This window comes from Hevea brasiliensis, chromosome 18 (assembly GCF_030052815.1).
Source record: "Hevea brasiliensis isolate MT/VB/25A 57/8 chromosome 18, ASM3005281v1, whole genome shotgun sequence".
Taxonomy (NCBI): Eukaryota; Viridiplantae; Streptophyta; class Magnoliopsida; order Malpighiales; family Euphorbiaceae; genus Hevea; species Hevea brasiliensis.
Genome location: NC_079510.1, coordinates 33354924 through 33369931, shown reverse-complemented (window position 1 = coordinate 33369931; position 15008 = coordinate 33354924). Strand labels below are relative to the sequence as shown.

At 36.3% G+C, this 15008-nt stretch overlaps 1 pseudogene; it reads left to right on the top strand.

Moving 5' to 3' along the window:
• Positions 1-447: 447 nt before the first annotated feature.
• Positions 448-1517, top strand: LOC131175851 (metalloendoproteinase 1-like; annotated as a pseudogene).
• The last annotated feature ends 13491 nt before the right edge of the window (positions 1518-15008 follow it).

The window sequence follows — 15008 nt, the reverse complement described above, 5'->3', positions numbered from 1 at the left end:
TGATTCATATGTGTTTGTTAGGGAATTAACATTGCATTATTTTCATGTAATACACTTAAATAAATATATTTTCACATAATGTATATAGATAAGGAAACACCACCACCAAACAACTATTGAAGAAGAATTATTTTTCCTTTTTTTATATAAAAAGAATGTAGATAAGTTATTTTATATTACATCCTCAATACTCAATACATCATAAACACAATATACAATATGTATAGTGAAATACACATTTAAAATATGTGAGACTCGTATATTTGTGTCTTGAGTCCATTATAAATCAAGGGTAAGTAAGTTTTTTCCACTAATGATAGTTGTGAATGAATTGGCAAGAAAACATTGAAGAACACAACAAAAGAAGTAAGACTGTAGCATGAAACACATGCATGTATCCTTGAGCTATATAGTAAGTTTGTCAATAAATAGCAACAAAACACTAACATGAACCACTACACCAAGAAAGCCATTCGTTACTAAAAGAACTATAGCAATGGCTCACAAATTCTCCTATCTTCTTACAACCTTCCTCCTACTGCTCTTTTCAATCCAGCTCTTTATAGCTCAGTCTGAAGTTCATGGCGGGAAAACTCTCAAATTTCTTCAAAGCCTAAAGGAAGTCCAAAAGAGCCAAAATGTTGTTGGCCTTAACGAGGTCAAGAAGCACCTCAGGAAATTTGGATACTACCCAAGTGATGATTACCAATATTCTAACTGACGATTTCGATGACCTTTTGGAGTATGCACTCAAAACTTACCAAAAATCTTACAAGCTAGAGGTCACTGACAGTCTTGATTCTGTTACCATCAAGGATATGATGATTCCACGATGTGGAGTACCCGATATCATCAATCTCACATCCTCATAAAACCAACCAGCAGCAGCCACCACAAGTCGAAAATGTTCCACATGGTTTCACACTATGCTTTTCCCGAGGAAATACAAAGATGGCCACCTTCTAAGTATCAACTCACCTACACTTTTCACTTTGGAGTTGAAAACCCAAATGATAAGGTCTGCTTGTTCGCGAGCTTTTCAGAGATGGGCAAGTGTTTCCCAATTCACTTTTAAGGAAGCACCTACAGGTTCCAAATCTGATATTGCAATCGGTTTTTATAGAGGTGATCACGGAGATGGAGATGCTTTTGATGGGCCTCTAGAAAAGGTGCTGGCTCATGCATTTTATCCCCAAGATGGAAGATTCCATTATGATGCAGATGAGGATTGGAGTAGCAATCCCAACATGAACCAATTTGACTTGGAATCTGTGGCTGCTCCTGAAATTGGTCATCTTCTTGGGCTTGCACACAGTCAGGATTCAAATGCCATTATGTATTCAATAATTCCATTAGGGACTATCGGAAGGGAACTCACCACAGATGATATTGATGGCATACGTGCTCTCTATCCAAATAAATCAACCAAAATCTATGTTTTACATGGAATAATCAAAGAGCAATTCATGTGGTCATGTTTAATTACCAAATATGAAAGGAACTTAATCCATATATAATGGATATTATATTGTACTTTTCATTTTTCAATTATGAATAATACGGTGAAAGCATCTTAGTTATTTGTTTTATCTGACTCTACAATTAAATTCAAGGCAAATTATTGGAAAGGGGCTCATAATAAAGAATTTTAAGTTAGAGAATTTTCATGCTTGTCATAAAAATTATAAAAGAGAGAAAGGTTGCTCATTATTTAATTAATTAATATATATATATATTTTACACATAAAATTGTTTATATGGGATAACACACCTTTTAATAAAATCACATTAATTTTATCAAGGCATAATAATCTATATTATTGTATTAGAAATCTTTTATAAACTCCTCCTAAATTAAATTAAAAAATTATACATGCGAGATCATATGAACAAAATTAATCACAATAAAAATTAAAACAAATTAGTAAAGTATGAATAAAAAAAAATGTAATCTCGTAAAATTAATTAATAAGCAAGAATTTATTGATAATATTTAAAGAAAAAGAGATTTATATAGATTAGTTTAAGCTTATTGCAGTATATGTACGGGCACAAGGTATCCAAAATATTTAATCTATCCACATTTCAATTCAAAGAATAAATTACTGCAATTTTATACTTTCTTTAAAAAATAATTACAGTGGTAACAGTATAATAATTTTTTTTTTCATATAACATTGATTAGTATTTGCTAGTAATAATTATATTATAAATTTAATTTCTCTCAACCTCTCTAAACCAATGCAAAATTTTAGTAGGTAGGGGTCTTAGAGAGTGTTTGGTTCACCTTGAACAAACTTGCTTAGAAAGAATTGAGAAAAATGGTAACTGCTGTATATATATCTGAAAACAGAAACAGAGTCCGTGTCTTTATATACAACTCTAGCACACATGCTAAAAAAGAGGAAAAATAAATTACAACAGCTGCGAAACAGCTTATATGACAAGCCACTTATTTTAATCCATTTCAGTGATCTTCTACATCCCCCTCAAGTTGGATCATGTGGAAGTGACACAAGAGACAACTTGGAAACAAACGACTATGGAGCTCGGAGGTTAGAGGCTTGGTAAAAATATCCGCCAATCGTAATTGTGAAGAGACATAAGATGGAGCAATAAAACCTTTCTTCAAGCTGTTCCTAACAATATGTGATCTATGTCAATATGTTTAGTCCTCTCATGGAAGACTGGATTGTGCAATATGTAGAAGCGACTTGATTGTCACATCGCAATGAAATAGGCAATTCAATGGGAATGCAGATCTTTAAAAATATAAGAAATCCATAACAATTCTGGCTGAAGCCAAGGCTCTATACTCGGCTTCGAGATGATTTGAGAAGCGTATTTTGCTTTTTTGTCTTCCAAGAGATAAGAGAATTACCAAGAAAGATGCAAAAACCAGTAAGGGATTTTCTAGAAAACACACATGATGCCCAATCAGCATCACAATATGCTGATAACCTCAAATCACAATCTGCTGAAAAATATAATCCTCTAGATGGACAGGATTTTAAGTATCTTAAAACATGCATAGCTGCATCCATGTGAGGCTTCCTAGGCACTGACATAAGCGAGATAAATGTTGAACGCATAGCGATGTCAGTGCGTTATATTAATATACAATAGCCTCCCAATAAGTCTTCTATAAGAATCTGGTTCAGATAATAAGTCACCAGAATCTGTAGACAATTGCAGGCCTTTAGGCAAAGGAAACAAAGCTGGTTTTGCATTTGTCATACCTGAATCTGCTAACACATCAAGTATAAATTTCCTTTGACTAAGAACTGTGCCAGAACCTGACCGTGCCACTTCCAATCCCAGAAAGTACTTCATAAATCCCAAGTCTTTAATTGTGAACTTGGAATGAAAAGCCTGTTTAACAGTAGCAATAGCTTCTGAACTAGTGCCAGTAATTATAACATCATCTACATACACTAAAAGAGCCATAAATTGGTTGGAATCTGTTTTTGTAAAAAGGCAATGATCATTCTTGGACTGAAGAAATCCAAGAGAGTGAAGAAAACTAGTAAATTCCAGGTTCCATTGTCTAGAAGCCTGCTTCAATCCATACAAAGATCTTTTTAAAAGACAGACTTGACCAGGTTTAGCTTTTTCATACCCCTGTGGTGGATGCATATATACCTCTTCATCCAAGTATCCATGAAGGAATGCATTATTTATATCTAACTGATAAATCGGCCATCTTTTAATAGTTGCTAATACAATGAATATTCTCACTGTAACTAGTTTAGCTACAGGAGAAAACCTATCCTTGTAATCAAGTCCTTCTACTTGATTATATCCTTTAGCAACTAATCTAGCCTTGAACCTCTCTATTTCACCATTAGGCTTACACTTCACCTTATATACCCACTTAGACCCAATAGCCTTTTTCCCTTTTGGCAAAGGTGTTAACACCCAAGTTTCATTCCTTTCCAAAGCATGACTCTATTGCATAGCTTGAATCAATTAATGTCTGAAGCTTGTGAAAAGTTGTAGGTTCATGAATAGTAGACACATTATGAACAAAGGAAGAATGAGAAGGTGTAAAAAAAATAACAGGGTTGAGAAAAAAACCTGATTTGTTGGCTGAGCAAGTGATAGCTAGTGAAGGAGAGTCTGCAGAAGCTAGATTAACAAAATCCTTTAACCATACTGGTTTAGAAACTGTTCTAGTTGATCTTCTTAAAGGAGGATGAGGTGAAGGTAAAGAAAGAGAAGATGAGTCATTAGAAAGAGGTAAAGAAGATAAAGAAGGTAAAGAATTAGGTGGGGAATGATGAGAATCATTATCATTGATAGTAACATCTGTGACAGTTGATAAAGGCTCATTTGCAACATTATCAATTGGTTTAGGAAGAACAACAGAATCAGAAAAAATAACAGGAGTAGAAGAAAAAATAGAATGAAAGGGAAAATGATTTTCAAAAAATTTGACATCTCTACTTACATATATTTTCTTATCCTTCAAACTATACAACTTATACCCTTTATTCACTCCTGAATAACCAATGAAAACAGATTGAATTGCCCTATCATCAAACTTATCCTTGTAAGGATTGAGATTGACAGCATAACACAAACAACCAAACACTCTCATATGACTATAATCTGGTGATTTATGGTAAAGTAGCTCATATGGTGTGAGCCAATTAAATTTTTGCATGGGCAACCTATTGATGATATATGTGGCTGTTAAGACACATTCAGACCAAAACTCTTTAGGTAACTGTGCTTGTATCCTTAAAGCTCTGGCAGTATCTAGAAGATGCCTATGTTTTCTTTCAACAATCCCATTCTGTTGTGGGGTATAGGGACATGTTCTTTGATGAATTATACCTCTATTGGACACCAATTGAGCAAAATTACTATTTACAAACTCAGCACCATTATCAGTCCTAATAATCTTAACCACAGTATTAAACTGAGTGTTAACCAACTGAAGAAATTTAGATATAGTAGCAACACTTTGAGACTTGTTATGTAACATGTAAGTCCAAGTAGCCCTAGTCTTATCATCAACTATGGTAAGAAAATATTTGGCCCCAGTGACTGAAGTAACTTTATAAGGTCCCCAAATATCTACATGAACTAACTCAAACTCATGTTGTGCTTGTGTCTCTCTAAAAGGAAAAGGCAATCTACTTTGCTTTGCCAAAGGACACACAAAACAATCAAAAGATTTGTCTCCTGAAATACACCCTTCAATTCCCAAAATGTGATTCATTTTCTTGACTGACACATGCCCTAATCTAGCATGTAAAGTAGAGATATCAACTTTGGAAACAACATTAGAACTAGAACAAATGTAATTCTCTTTATTGATTCTTGAATTAGAGATCATGGTATTTATAGGTGAAGAAATCAAGAAATTGTTTTGCAAACTCAACAAACAATCGTTTGTACTAGAAGCCAAAAAACCAGATTTATCTAGCTTATAGAGCCCTGCAACTTCATGTGCCACTGCTATCACTTTCTCAGTCTGAAGGTCCTGAAAGAGACAACAAGAGGGATAAAAAATAAGTGTGATTCTAGTTGTTTTTAACAATTTACTGACTGATAGTAAATTGTACTTGAATTTTGGCAAATAAAAAATATCATGAAGGCAAATGTTAGAGCTCAACATCATGGTACCTACTTGTGAAACTTGATTTTTAGTACCATCAGGTAAATGAACTGTGATAGGGTTAGGTAAGGTTTGAAAGGAATTAAAAAGGTTTTGAACAGGTGACATATGGTCGTGCTTTGTGTCTATGATCCATGAACATACATCTAATTCACTTGCACAACATGCGTTAATAAGACTAAAGTTACCGAAAAGATGTGACACTATGAAGAGTAGTGTTGCTGAATAATTCGATTGTGAGTCCCATCACATTAGCTGCCACAGATGCCTTTCCCTTTATCAACCTTTGCAATTCTTGTTGAATTGACCCCAATCTCACACTTAGATCTTCAATACTGTGATTATCTTCACAAGCCTCTAGTGGCGTATCCACTGCATTCATATTTGTAAACAACTGATCTGCCCTATCTACTTGTGCTGCAGTAGATTTATATTGTCTAGGTTGATTCTTATTCCTAGACTTCCACCAATCTGGATATCCAACCAATTTGAAACAATTCTCCCTTATATGCCCATCCATATTGCAGTAATTGCAATGTCCCTTCTTAGGATCATATTTCTTCTGTTCTTTCTTAACACCTTGCCCCTTAGAAAACAAAGCCACCTCACCAGTTAATTCAGAAAAATTAGATGCAATTTGTTTGTGAGCTTCAAACTTTGTAACTGTCGAGTAAGCCTTGTTTATTGATGGAAGAGGATCTGTCAATAAAATTTGATTCCTTGCTTGTTCAAAACTCTCATCAAGTCCCATGAGAAACTGCATCAATTTGTTCCTATTAGTTATATCTGCAAGTTCTTTTGCAGCACCACAACTACATGCAGTCAAGCACTCAATCGATGCAAGCTCATCCCAAAGCTTTTTTAATCTTGTAAAATATTCAGCCACTGATCCATTTCCTTGACTGATTGAACTTATTTTCCTTTGAATCTGGTAAATCAAAGGTCCATTATTCTCTCCATACCTCTCAGCTATTTCATTCCGCAATTCCCTAGTGACGGTGTATATGAATGCCTCAACCAACTCCTTAGACATAGAGTTCAAGATCCAGGATGTAACCATGTAGTCACATCGTTTCCACTTCTCATAACCCTCGGATCCCTCTTACGGTTCGAATAGAACCATCCACAAACCCTAACTTCTGTTTGGCTCCCAATGCTATTTTCATAGCACGACACCAAGATCGAAAATTACTCCCTATCAAAGGTGCCGAAACTAAAATCATACCTGGATGGTCGGACCCTAGCAAACTCATTGGATCTCCGCTAACCTGATTCCGAGTAGCTTCGCGTTCTACCGTCGCAGAATTTCGATCTCGATTAACAACTTCTTCATCCATTTCCTCAACTCAATCTTCCAGCTTCTTTAGGTTTACTTCAAAGAAACAAACCCTAGAATTGAACCTTGCTCTGATACCATGAACAAACTTGCTTAGAAAGAATTGAGAAAAATGGTAACTGCTGTATATATATCTGAAAACAGAAACAGAGTCCGTGTCTTTATATACAACTCTAGCACACATGCTAAAAAAGAGGAAAAATAAATTACAACAGCTGTGAAACAGCTTATATGACAAGCCACTTATTTTAATCCAGCTCAGCAGTCTTCTACACACCTTTTGGGTGCAGCTGATAGCTAATAGACATCCAAACAGGTGAACTAGAATGTTTAGTAAGTTTAAAAAAATGAAACTAATAGCTAATGAGTAACTGATATGGAACTCATCGGCTGTAGTTTATATCAGTTCTATTTTTAGAGCTATTTCTCACCAGCTGATAACTGATTTGATTTTATTTTTTATTTTCATTATATTTTCCTTTTTTATTTAATTTGAAAATTAATATTATTAATACTTTTATCTTTTTCATTTATAATTTTAATATTTCAACTTTATTAAAATATTTTTTATTAATACATAAAATATAAAATATTTATTTACATCTAAAAACTTAAAATTAATTATAAAATTTTCTTTATTAACCATAATAATTATTTTATTATTTTATCTATATTTTTAAAGTTATTTAATTATTTTTTTAAAGAATTTAATTATTTTTTTATTTCAATAATAAAATAAATAATATAATATAATAGATTAATAATTATATATTTATTTTAATAATATAATAAATGATATAATATATTAATTTAATAATTATATATTTAATTTAATAATAAAATAAATAATATAATATAATAAATTTACAATTTTATATTTATTTTAATAATAAAATAAATTGTATGATATATACACTTATTGATCATTTCACATATCAACAGCAACAACTAAGTATAATTTTACCAAATACTTAATATAAATTAGTTATTATTAGCTACCAGCTATCAGCTAACAATTAGCTAACAGTTATCAGCTGTATTCAACAGTTAAACCAAATAGACCCTTAGTCATTAATTATGCCTTAGAGTTAGAATTTTTATGATACTTTCGATATTTTAATGATGTAATAAAAAATTTTAATATTTACTGTATATTATTGCTTATATGTATAAAATTATAACTACTGATACATAAATAATAATGACTAAATAATTAATAACAATAATAATAATGATAAAATGAATTGATAAATAATGTTTATTTATTTTAAATATAATATAATTAATATAAAATTGAAATATTTATATTATAATTAAAATATAATTCACTTAATTATATGTTAAGTAAAAGATTATAATTTCAGAGCTAGAATTAAGAATTATCAAAGGATCATTTGAAATTATTTTCAGTTTCATAAAATTAGATTGAAATTGTAAATGTCAAACTTATTATGTGCTCCAAACGAACACTTGGGAAACTTATTTTATGAAATGGGCTACTTCAAAATAAGGGTAGGCCTATATACTTTCTTCTTCAATACCCCATGGGCATTATGTTTTTGCCTTTAGCAATGTCATTTCATGGACAAGAAAAAGATACATACATAAGCCATATAATCCAACAAAAACTAGTCCAATTCATCCGAACATAGTTAAAGTTCCTTTTTTTTTTCTTTCTTTTTTTTTTTTTTTTAAGGTAAAAAGGCTTCATTATGAAAACAAGGATGAATAGCTAACCCATGGGCAACCATATTCACCTCCCTAACAGTATGGATATGAGAAAAGGGAGATGAAGATTCAGAGAATGAAAGTAGCTGCAGCACACGAGTGTCCAAGTAAAACATAACCTCCTGCTTTGAATTAATAAGAGAAGCCAACACTAAAGAATCATATTCTAATATTATATCTCTGAAACCCATCTTTAAGGTTGTGGTCAGTCCAAAGACAACTGCAGTAGCTTCAGCTTCATCAAAAGGGAGATTTGAACAATGATAATGTGAGCCCGAAACCTGTTATGACAAGTACGCAAATCTAAGGTACACACAAAAATCGCACAATCACATAGTATTGAAAAAGAGAAGAAGAATAACACATGATTTAATGTGGTTCAACCGTAAGGTCTACGTCCATGAGCAAGACAAGAGAAAAAGGTTTCACTATGATGAAAAGAGCAAGATACAATTAATTAGAACTCTCAAACCCTAACCCTGTGTGTTTCCTGAATATCACACACTCTATCAAAGCCCACTACTAATCTCCTTGGGGGTGCGGGGGCAATGCCCTCGTGGTATGGACAAATCTCACTTTTTATCCCAATCGGGTCGCAGTGCGAAACTTTTGGGTCGGGTCACAATTTAGGTCCATGGAAAAACATATCCTAAAATTCAAAGCCACAAAAATAATAATTCTTTCCCTTGATTTGAATTTCCTCTATCATCAACAAAATAACCACAAAACACTCTGTCTTGCCATATGCCCTTGCAAGGGCATTACAGAGCACTACAAACACCAGCCAAGTCTAGGCAATGCCTAAACTTGCTGACTGTGACTCCCTTGGTCATCATATCTGCTGGATTATCATGTGTAGAGACTTTTTGCACAACTACAATCCCCTGAGATACAATGTCCCTAATGAAGTGATATCTGACATCAATGTGCTTAGTTCGCTCATGGTACATTTGATTCTTTGTGAGATGTATTGCACTCTGACTGTCACAAAACACTATTGCCTTATTCTATATCAACCCAAGATCACCCACCAAACCTTGTAACCATAAAACTTCCTTTACTGCCTTTGCTAAGGCCATATATTCAGCCTCTCTGGTAGACAAAGCAATTGTAGCTTGCAATGTTGCCTTTCAACTGATAGCACTTCCAGAAAGAGTAAACAAATAACCTGTCAAAGATCTCCTCTTGTCTAAGTCCCCTACAAAATCTGAATCCACATAGCCAACAACTGAATCACTCATCTTGGCCACGTTAAATGTCAAACCAACATCTGTGGTACCCTTCAAATACCTCAAAATCCATTTCACTGTGTGCCAATGCTCTTTCCTAGGACACGCCATGTATCTACTCACAACACTAACTGCATGTGAAATGTCAAGTCGGGTGCATACTATAGCATACATGATGCTATCAACAGCACTCGAATAGGGAACACTAGACATGTGCTCCATCTCCTCATCTATTTTTGGTGACATGTCTGCAGATAACTTAAAATGGGTAGCAAACGGAACAGTCACAGGCTTAGCATTATTCATGTTGAAACACTTAAGCACTTTCTCAACATAGGCCTGTTGAGACAAGAAAAGCTTCCCAACACTTCTATCCCTAGTAATTTCCATTCTCAATATCTTCTTTGCAGCACTCAAATCCTTCATCTCAAACTCATCACTCAACTGCTTTCTCAGAATGTTATATGCTTTTAGCAGCAATAAGCATGTCATCCACATACAACAGTAAATAAATAAAGGAATCATCTGAAAGCTTCTTATGATACACACAACTGTCATATGAACTATGATTAAAGCCATTACGAACCATGAATGTATCAAATCTTTTGTACCTGTCGCAAGGGGGTTTTGCGGTCGCCTGGACGAACACTCACCGAATTGGGAAAGAGTGAGGAGTCGCCACTTTAATTTTGAGGGAAATTAAAGAAAACCGTTTGCGAAAATGGAACCACTTCAAAAACAGAGATTCTAGGTTCGGGGTCCGTAAACGGGTGGGGAAGGTGTTAGGCACCCCACCTCGTCCCTCAATAAGGGTAAGCAGATTTAACTTTGCGTTCTTTATAAATTAGAATTGATAGTTAGGAGGGCTTGAATGGAAATGTTAATCCTTTTGAAAAAAAAGGAATATTTGATTTTTCACTAATTCGGATTACCCAGATACATAAGTAAAGGGGACAACCTTAGTGAGTTACTGTTGTATATTAGTTTTGTTTGAGGGGCTATTTTATATATTTATTAGAATTCAATTTGAGAATCGGATAAGAACTCTCCTCCGATCTCTTTTAGATTAAAATTAGAATTTTGGATCGAATAAGAACTCTCCTCCGATCACTTTTAAATATTTGTTAAAATTTTGGATTGAGAATCGGATAAGAACTCTCCTCCGATCTCTATCAATTAACATTTTGGGTTGAGAATCGGATAAGAACTCTCCCCCGATCTCTTTTCGATATTTATTAAAATTTTGGGTTGAGAATCGGATAAGAACTCTCCTCCGATCTCTTTTCGATATTTATTAAAATTTTGGGTTGAGAATCGGATAAGAACTCTCCTCCGATCCCTTATATTTTAATGGGGGTCAGATAAGGACTTTTCCGACTGATTGAAATTTGATTACAGCTACACATTATAAGTGCCTAAGACTAAGGGTTCTGATATTCACAGGTGCCAGGGATCGGAATAAGACTTCTTTTAACTCCTTGATACCTCGTGACTGGACAGGGGATGCTGAACTGAATTTTACCGACCTCCTGAGCGGTCGCCTAGCCAATAACCTTTTGATACCCGATCTATTCGATTCATTTAGCTAAGATTTAGTTTTATTTCGCCTTGTGACATTTTTCCCAATCATTTTCTATGTTGTTCCAGTGATTCGACTTTACTATTTCCCGACTTATTATTCAGACCTTTCAATATTTTAAAGAGACTCTTAAGGTACGATTACCTACATTTTGTCCAATTACTCATACGCTACTCGGGACTAGAGCATTTACGTTTGGAAGTTCAAAAAGAATGAACTGATGAACAAAAAGAAAATTTGAGAAAAGCTTTCTTCAGGGGTCTTTTAACACAATATGCAACTGACGAACATTACTAACATGAAGCAAAAGAAATACATAAAATAAAAACGAGCACTAAATAAAGCATCGGTAAAGCACGCTCACCTGTGGGGAATCGGAACTACGGGATTAACTATGAAGTCACAGAAGTTTAGTAAAGTTACAAGCCAATATCCTAAGGACTGAGGTTTGCCTTGAGATGATGAATATCTCGTTATGATGCAATCAAGCTGAAGCGATGTCTGATGCAGCGAGGTTAAACTTGGGAAGCGAGGCGGAAATGAAGATAACATGATCGACTGATGGTGAGAATGTCACGGAGCAATGAACAAACTGAAAATAAAGGATTTCAGTATTCAAAACCACGTTCCAGAAAATACTTTAGAAAACTGGTTTCTGAAGTTTTTCTATCTATCCAAACTAAAGAAAATAGCAGAGTAACAAAACTGAATCGAGTTTCAGAGTTCTTCCACTATAATCCCCACCTTTTTTGTTCGTCCCTTTGAACAGTTTTCATGTAGGTATTTATAGGAACCGGGTGCTCCACCTGAAGGGTCAAGATCTATTTTGAGGGAGATGGAGGGTCAGGATTTCAAAGGACATGATCTAAGGTTCAGGAATTAAAGAGAATCAGAATGGACGGCCGAGATCTCCTTTAGAATATTTGTCCTTTTCCTCTTCTAATCTGACGGTCCCAAATTCTCTTGTCCGGGGCAATCCGAGGGCTAGGAGTGAAAGGCGCTGGTCTTGTCGTCTTCCTCTTTGATCCAAGGGCTCCGGGGTCATCCTTATGAGTCGGATCAATGGTGGAGATTAGGATGTACAGCATTGTCATAACATGTCCTGGCATATGTCAGTAATGCGGGCGATTCTGGGGCGTGCGGTTGAGATTTCATCTGCAACGCTTTAACTACCTCGACTTTGATCATGACGATCGTGGTAGGCGTCTTATTCTCTTCGCTTTCTGATCTCTTCTCTTTTCCGATCTTCTCATGCCGGGCTCCTCTTTTCCGATCTCTCCTACTCCAGTCTTCTTTTTATCGGGTTCGGTCCAGTCAAAGTATTTATTTCACTCAATTCTCGAGGCGTCCGCTTCGTTTTTCGCCCGCAATAAATGCTCGGATTTTTCCTATATATATGCCTTCAACCGGGAAGCCCCCCACATTTGAACTTCTTCTCTTTACCTCTCACATTTTCTGCTTTAATTGCTCCGGCAATATTCCTGGACATGGTAATCGCTTTTGATCTTTTTCCGATTGCCCGCTTTGTTCTTTGCCTAAAAATTTACGATCCTGGTGAACGGGAAATCATGATAACTTCATTGGATGGCCGTAAGAGAACCGGACTAATTTACCAACCTGGATCGAAGACCTCGACCTCATTGATCTTGAATCGTTCGACTGATGCAAATGCGAACTGATTTCGGGCAAGAAGACTGCTAATATTCTCCTTAACACTGGTGATTGCTCCTTGGCGTTCATCTGGCTCTTCACCACACTGGGTGTTCCGACAGCGGCTCGGTTTCGAGCGATAATTTTGATGACGACCTCTCTCATTCTCATGAGAGTCATAGTCCCCCCCCCATCTAAGCTGTACATCTATCCGATGTCAACAGTCGGTCTCCTGGTCAAATACATCTTTTGACTCAGCCACGAGACTAGGCTTTGACATAGGCCTTTTAGATAGGATGTTCCACCAGTCTCTAGAGATCGCCCTTATGATGTAATCAGACCTTTAATGTAATCCGATCTCTAGAGATCGCCCAAATGATGTAATTCGACCTTTTGGAAATAAAATTTTATTTTGTCAATTATCATTTTATTATTATTGCATTAGTTATTTTCTGATCTCTGAAGTATTTACTCGATCCGACTCTTAATTTGAATGACCCTTATTCGATCTATAATCCAAGATATTTATCTCAATCCACCGATCTCTAACTAGCCGATCCCCCTAGAGAATCTCTGGGACATACGCGAAGCGTGTCAGAAAAGGCTGGCAAATCTCGTTAACCGATGCGCCGCTTGGGACACCGTGAGCATTAAATGCTCGGAAGGGTATAAATAGGGGATGGGCCAGCCATTTGCTTCCTTATGTCATTTTTGGCTTCTCGCGGACAATTTCAAAATTCTCTCGTTCTCTCAAGTTCTTCTGACACCGATCAAGCTCCGGTAAGGGTTTTGATCCTTCTTTTAGTTTAAATTCTTTATTTCCTTTGAAAATGAGCGGCGCCGAGGGTCAGAGAGCGACGAGCCCTCCTTCCCTTCAGTTCTCGTGGTCATCTGATGAAGTAGAGGTGGTCGGGCCAAGCGTGCGACCTGAACTTCCTAGGGTCTCCGTTCCAGCTCGGGGACAACCAGCACCATCAAGGCACGTACCTTCTTCGGGGAGGGAAAATCTTTCCATGGACGAGCTGCCATCAATCTTGCAAGAAACTGACCTGCAGTCATTCAGCCAAGAGTACAACATCCGGCCCAATTCGTACGAACTTATCCGGTGTCACGGCGATCACCGAGTTGATCACTTCTTCGAAGAGAATGATATGATCATGGTATACGAAGAACAGTTGAAAGCCGGGTTGCGGTTTCCTCTTGACGACTTTTTCAAAGAAGTTTTAAAATATCACCAAGTGTGCATCACCCAAATTCACCCGAACTCGTGGCGGATCCTAGTGGCCTTCAGAGGCCTTTGCCGAGCTAAGGGACTCCATCCTACGGCTAAGGTATTCGCCGAACTACATAGATTAACTCGTCGAAAGGACGACGAGTATTGGTTCTTCCAGGCGAAGCCACATTGCGGGCTTTTTACTGATCTGCCCTCCTCCCTGAAGAATTGGAAGAATCGCTTCTTCATTCTGAGGAGCAAAATTCCGAATGGTTTTGAGGGCTTTCCTCGGAGCTGCTGCATCAGGGTCCCTTGCTTACGAAGCACATCGCCCTAAATAGGGAAGAGGGTGCAATGGTGATGGAGTTGAAGGAACAGGCGTCCAGAGAGAAATTCTCTTGTTTGGATGCAGTGACGGCCGAGCTGTACCATTGGACTATGGAATTGATCACTGGCGAGAATCGGGGGCTTCAACTCTCTGACCTCGGCCTCGGTACTTTCTATATCTCAGATCTTTGGACCTTAGCGATCTCACTGACCTTTTCTTTGTGCAGGTATGGCAAGCGGCGAAGCCTCCAAGGAGAGTCGGAAACGGAAGAGGGAGATCTCCCGGAAGGTACGGGAGATGAAGCGTTCCGAGCTGCTTC